Consider the following 6,621-nt stretch of genomic DNA (forward strand, 5'->3'; position numbering starts at 1 on the left):
CTATTAAACTTAGAGCTGTGTGTGTGTGTCTGGGGGGGAAAAGTCCTTAGTAAATCCAGATTAGAACTGGTCTGATAAATGCTGAGCTGGGTGTGTGTGAACATGGGTTGATTAACATTTGGAGCACAGATTCCCCATCATGCAGTGCTCCCCTGCTTCTCTGGTCCCAGAATTCACTGCAGTCTCTGCTTCAGGCTTTCTGTTCTCCATCTCTCATGTAAATGAATGGTCATCTGGTTCCATCTCAGATGTAAATGAGACCTAGGGCAGTTGGTTCACTCTTGTCCCCTTATCTTGAGGCTCTTAGGTATGTCTCTCACTGCATCTTAATCAGTTTCATTTATGTAGCGGAGGGGAGGGAGGGGGGGGTGAGTCCTTGTGAGTCAGACAGACTGCGTCCTGTGCTAGGGTTCCCAAGAACACACAGCTGAGACGTAACAACAAATGGAGTACTGCGTCCTGTTTTGGGCGCAACACTTCAAGAGGGATGTGGATAACCTTGAGAGGGTCCAGAGGAGGGCTACTTGTATGGTTGAGGGCCTGCAGGTAAGACCCTATGAAGACAGAGTGAGGGACTTGAATCTCTTCAGCCTCCACAAGAGAAGGCTGAGAGGCAATCTTGTGGCTGTCTACCAACTAACTGGGGGGGCCAGCAGGGAATAGAGGGCACTCTGTTTACCAGGGTGCCCCTCAGGGTTACCAGAAATAATGGCCACAAACTGAAGAATAAATTTAGATTGGACATAAGGAAGAAATTCTTTATGGTGAGGGTTGCCAAAATATGGAATGGGTTTCCAAGGGAGGTGGTGCTTTCCCCTACCTTGGAGGTATTCAAGAAGAGATTAGATAGGCATCTGGCTGGGGTTACTTAACCCCAGTGCTCCTTCCTGCCTGGAGTAGGGGGTCGGACCCAGTAATATGCCAGGTCCCTTCCGGCCCCAGAAATCTATGAAATCTATGAATATGGCTTGGGAGGGAACACTTAGTGGGTTTGGGCATTCCCATTTATGTGAGGTGTGGGAGTAAGAGTGGGTAGGAATGGAAGGGAATATTTGCAGAGGGGAATTCTTTTCTTTGACAGAGGTATTAAATATGGTTTGCATTGAGGAATGAGGCTGGGTTGGATGGGGGACATTCTTTTTGGTCAGGAGATCAGGGAGAACTTTTTTTGCTGGGAAATTGTACTTAATTTTAATATTTTATTCTGTTTCTATAATCTTTTTGTCTTTTATGTTAAGCTACCCTGAGGCTTTATTTATATATTACTTTTACTGTAGGAGATTGGGGTTGCAATCTATTCTCATTCTAGACAGTGAAGGTTCCTGTATGGTATGTATGAGTGACACTTCAGCAATAGTGGTGATGTTTAACTTCTAATAGGTTCAGAACGTGTTTCTCCAAAAACAGGTGGAATGCAGGAAGACTTAAACTTTTTAATATCAGAGATATTTGTCTCCTATTAAATAACATTCACTTACGGCTTTGGTGAACAAATTTCACTGCTGGACTTATTCCCAACTCAAATTTATCAGTTCTTTATATGCTAAGTGTGTTCTTTCATTGATAGAAACTCTCTCCTAATTTGAGACATGACTTACCTTGAAAAATAATTTATTACACTTGCATGATATATAAACATATTGTAAATCATACATAGTATTGCATCTTGTTCTTAAAAATTTATCAAGGTGCCAAGTGACTTTTTATATGGTACTATCTCTGAAATGTTGCTCCTCCCCCTTACACTTTATAAAAAGGAGAGAGATTCATGAATTGTTGTGTGTCAGAAATTTAAGTACTGACTGTTCCCACACCTTTACTTTCTGTTTGGATGTATGGTGTGTATCCAAATTTATTTATGGGATTACTGTATTTATTTCCATAGCAAAAACTCTAGCTTTGAAAATGACCACACCATGTAGTAGCATCTAACTAGAGCCCATATCCTTTCTTCAAGTAGCTTGATCAGTTTATAGCTAGTCAGGATGCTGTAATTGCTTGCCTTATTCTAGGGAAATCTAATGTTGGCAACATGCACATATTGACATTAGAGGTGATCAACAGCAGATCACTATTTTTCCCCCCTAGTGTGGTGGTGGGGGTGAGAATTAATGATGAGCGCGTGTCATATGAAATGGTTGCCTCACAACATAGCTGAGTGTCTTATTTTTGTGTGACTGCACCCACCTGGTTTGGTATATGCACTCTCTGGCCTTAGAGTGCACGCCCAGTTCAGACCGCGGGGTGTGTCCCCAGGACTTGGGTGTTGGGCTGTGTTCACCCCCGAGGGAGGCCCCAACACGCTCCTGCCATGACTTGGTCTTCCCTTCAGTAGTGGGACTCTCCCTTACAAAATCTCGTGGACTGGGGGTCGCCCTTTGCAGGCGTCCTTGGGGCTCCACCTTCCCTATATACCAGCCATATGCCAGCCCTCAGGATGACCAGGTGATGATTCGCTGGCCTGTCTCTTTGATGTTCCCTCCTGCTCTTGTCCTCTCTTGCCTGTCCCTCAGCGTTTTTCTTTGCCCCGGGTGTCTACGGGGTGTGGGACCGGTCCTGTCTTAATGTCCACCCTGACTTTATCTTTGAGACATCACATTCCATGGAGCTGCCTCTGCTCCTCTTCTTGACCCTGCAGGTCAATTGGGGGTGCCTTCCCAGTTCGGGCTCTGGGTGCCCTTCAAGGTGATAACATAAAACAGAGAAAAAAAGGACAGTAGGGGTTCTGGCCTCAGCCCACCCCACTCACGGATCCAGCATCTATGGTCGTCAGGATCCCTTGACGCCGTCCTCCTTGGGCTGGCTGTCCTGACAGGCCAGGTGTGTAGCCCTTTAGGGGAGCCGGGACCCTTCCTGTGAGTCCTCGTCCGGTCCCCTGTGGATCCTGTTGTCGAGTGGCCAGGGGAGCAGCCTCGCCTCCTGTCTCTGGCTTAGCTGCTGCCCGCCCTGTTTCCCTGCTGCTGGCTTTTAAATCAGCCAGGCAGCGGCTTCCAATGATGTCATCCCCTGGCACCGCTACCAGCTGCAAATAAAGCCACTGATAAACCGAGCCGGTGGCTCTTCTGAATGTGACAGGGCTTTTCCTATGGAAGGTAAGTGAGCCCCCTCCTTAGGGCTTTTTGTTTCTTCTTTCCGGCAGCTCACTCCAGCCTTGGGTCCCACCGTGGGAGGGTGTTCCGGGACCTCTGTTTGTGTCCCCCTGGGACAGTGACCCTCTAATGCAGTGGTCTGGTTGGGGAAAAAGTCTTTTTAACATGAAAACTATTTGTGTAGATGGCATTTTTTTAACTTTAGATGGTCATTTTTAGAGAATAGTTCTGTAAAATACAGTAGGATTTCCCTTGCTTGGTTAGGAGTTTCTAGGTCTCAAAGAATTTGTGGTAGATTAATTTTAAAAGTAGATATTTTAAAATCTGTAAAGTATCTGCTACAAAGTTTTAGAAACTGTACAGACTGTAAAGCCAATGTAAGTTGACTTTGATAATGATCCCAAGAGCCTATTGATTTTTTTTTTTTCTTCCCTTACCCAGTCTTACATCCTCTTTATTCTTGGCACGGAATCATGTGCGACTGTTAGCCTAACAAATTAAGGCAAACACAATATGATAGGTGGGTGTTTCTGTTGCACTTACTAGACTGTTTTTCAGTCAGTCCCATTTGGTGGTTATTTTAGCTAAAATAACAGGTGATGTGTTGAATCCCTTGATAACAGTTATAAGAAATTATTTATAGCTCAGCTGCCTTTTTGATAGTATTTTCTCTCTGAAAATGAATCTTATTTAGTAATATATAAATTTAGCAGTAGGGCATTGATTGCAAACTTATTTTATTAATTTAGTGTTTGCATTTTTGCTTTCAGTCAAAATAAGGTGTATTGTGTATGATCCTTTTGAAATTTGCTAGTCTTGGACTTTTGTGAACACCAAAGGAAATGGATACCAAAGGAAAGGACTTGTGCAGTCAGTAGATTGAAAATGCTAAGGTTGCTACTGTTGCTTGTTCCTGGAGACTTTCAGAAACTAACAGTAAGAGCATCCAGACTGTATGAACAAGTGTGGAGAATGCAGCTGTGAGGCAGTTCCTCTGATAACCAGGACCATTCTAAGAATTTCATGGAAATTCTTTCTTATCTGTTATTTTTTGCATTCAGTTCAGAATGGTGTAGCTGATTCTCCTAAACCCTCTTCCCCCCTGGGGGAAATCTTCATTGGGGATTTACAGCTTAAATCTGTACTGGTTTGTAGACTTAAGAGGAAATAGTATTTTTGCTTGAATCACTGACCATAATTGGAAAACTAGTATGTGTTTGTATGTAGATCTTGGCTTACCTCCTTTAACATCATAGTTTATCACACTACTACATGTATTTAGGACAGTTTAGATTTATGTAGTAAATTACTGGGCTTATTTTTTGTGTGGCGTAAGTGAATTAGATCACGTGAGAAGAACAATTAAGTCTCATTATGTGTGCCTCATAGGTTCCATTCAGTCAGCTGGGTTGTGATCAACTGAAAAAGCAGTGGAGATACCGTTTTCAGTAACAATCCAGGAGAAATGTAGGAATGTGTCAACAGTGGTCTGGTTTGTGTTGGAGAAAAGTGGGGATTAATGGCCAAGAAGGTTGCATACCAAGAGAAGAGGAGGAGAAGAACCCAGCAAAAAAGGTAAAGTTAGCAGTAGATGTTTAGGAACAATATTGGTTTTAACTCTGAAAGTAGAAAGAAATATGGAGAGAAAAATGAGACAGTACTATATGATAAAACAGAAAAGCTGTAAAATATTCTTTTTGGGAGTTTTATAGCTTTGGGAGTGGAATGGATAAATCTGCATCTAACAATGAAGCATTCACTTACTGTAAAAGGGGAAGCAGTGTTTACAATATGAGAAATGTCAGCCCTGTAAATGAGACATCAAGCTTTTAAGTACCCCTGCTGCCCCCCCCTCCCTGCAGTTTTAAAAAGCTAGGATTTCCTACTCCCTGCTTTAGAGTATAACACTGCTTGCTTGCTTTCTGCTTGGTGACTATTTTTGTATGGTGGCACAGATGTAATGGGGGCGAAGGGGTGGAAGGGTGCCACCATCTGGAATAGCTTTCAGAAGGAGTCCAGTGCACTATCAGATACAAGGTGGGCACAACCACCACCTCCTCTTCCAGCCATGTTTTAAAAGGAAAACACGGAGCCCTCGTCTTCTTGAAAGAGTAAACTACATGTAAAGCTAATCGACACCGCCCTAGCTTGGGCAGCTGAGCTCCAGATAGGGTTGCCAACTTTGTTTGAATCTATTCCAGGAGGTTTCATCACATGATGTAATAATGACATTAATGATTTTACATCAGGATAGCAAGTGCACATTACTATTGCATTTTAAAAACCCGCTGGACAACTGTATAAATCAGATTCAGCATGTAATATTTATTTTAATAAGTGCCCTATTATTTATCTCCTGGGTGACTCTCAGCAGTCTCCTGGAGATTTATCTCTAATTCCTGGAGACTCCTGGGCAATCCTGGATGGTTGGCAAGCCTAGATCCTGAGAGGGGACAGTAGTTGAGACATACTAACCCTTGTGTTAGCGTTTAATGTTTCCTCTTGGCTAGGCCTAGGTTATTCCCTTCTTAGCATGAGATGTTTCAGATCACCTTTCTGGGGCATTTACCTCTTCTTATGTGTTGTACAGGGAACTTAGGTGTCTAACCCTGAGTTTTGGATTCCACTCCAGGGTCCCAGTGCCTTAAAGTGAGGTGTTTCAGCATGTAGCTTTCAGTTGCTTAAGTTGCTCTTATTGGATCTAGGCCTAACCTCCAGCCAGTGTCTTAGATTACAGTATCTTCAGTACCTTAACATTAACCTACTCTTTCAGTTTGCATGCATCCACATTTTTTCATTTTGGATGCTTTTTACTTAACCCAGCCTGCTTTTGGTTTCTCCTATATTAGAAGAATGCTGTAATGCTCAGTCTGCAAATACTCTATGTTGGAGCCCATAATAGACAATTAGTTCACTGTAAGTGAAAATACTTACATCAGTGTTTCTCAGGCTTTTTTAGGTTTCAGATACCCCTTAATAGACTGCAAACACCTGTCAGTAGACTCAAGGCATCACTTGGAAAATGGTAGCTCTTAGTTTTCACTCATTTTTTTCACTACAGAAAAATTATTGTTTGCTTAGAAAATCATAAAACTATAAACTGTATAATGTATTTTTATTAATAACTTTAGTATAACTACACCTTTCATTCTTTACCATCTTTTATTCCCTAGGTAGTCAGGAAATTATTTTTAGGGCCCCACTGATTTAGTGGTTTTATGTCTTGAATGAGTGAGGAATTGTATTGCTGTTGGTATAGCTTTTCCTGTCCAACTCTGTTTCAGCACTACATACCAATGATTGAGCAGGGTTTAGAAAATCTGTTGAGGTAACTTATTCGCATGTGTGGGCTTGGGATTCTTGTAATGTGCTGTCATGTCAGTCTTGGGAAGTACTGAAGATCATTGACAGCATTCATTCGAGAGAAAGCTTCCAGTTTAGCAGATGTGAATATTTAGAATCCATCAATCATAGAACTAATGCAATAGTGATTGAATTCAGTGCATGCAGGTAGGCTTTTTCCCCTCAAAGA

This window comes from Alligator sinensis, unplaced genomic scaffold, assembly GCF_000455745.1.
Source record: "Alligator sinensis unplaced genomic scaffold, ASM45574v1 scaffold447_1, whole genome shotgun sequence".
Lineage (NCBI taxonomy): Eukaryota > Metazoa > Chordata > Crocodylia > Alligatoridae > Alligator > Alligator sinensis.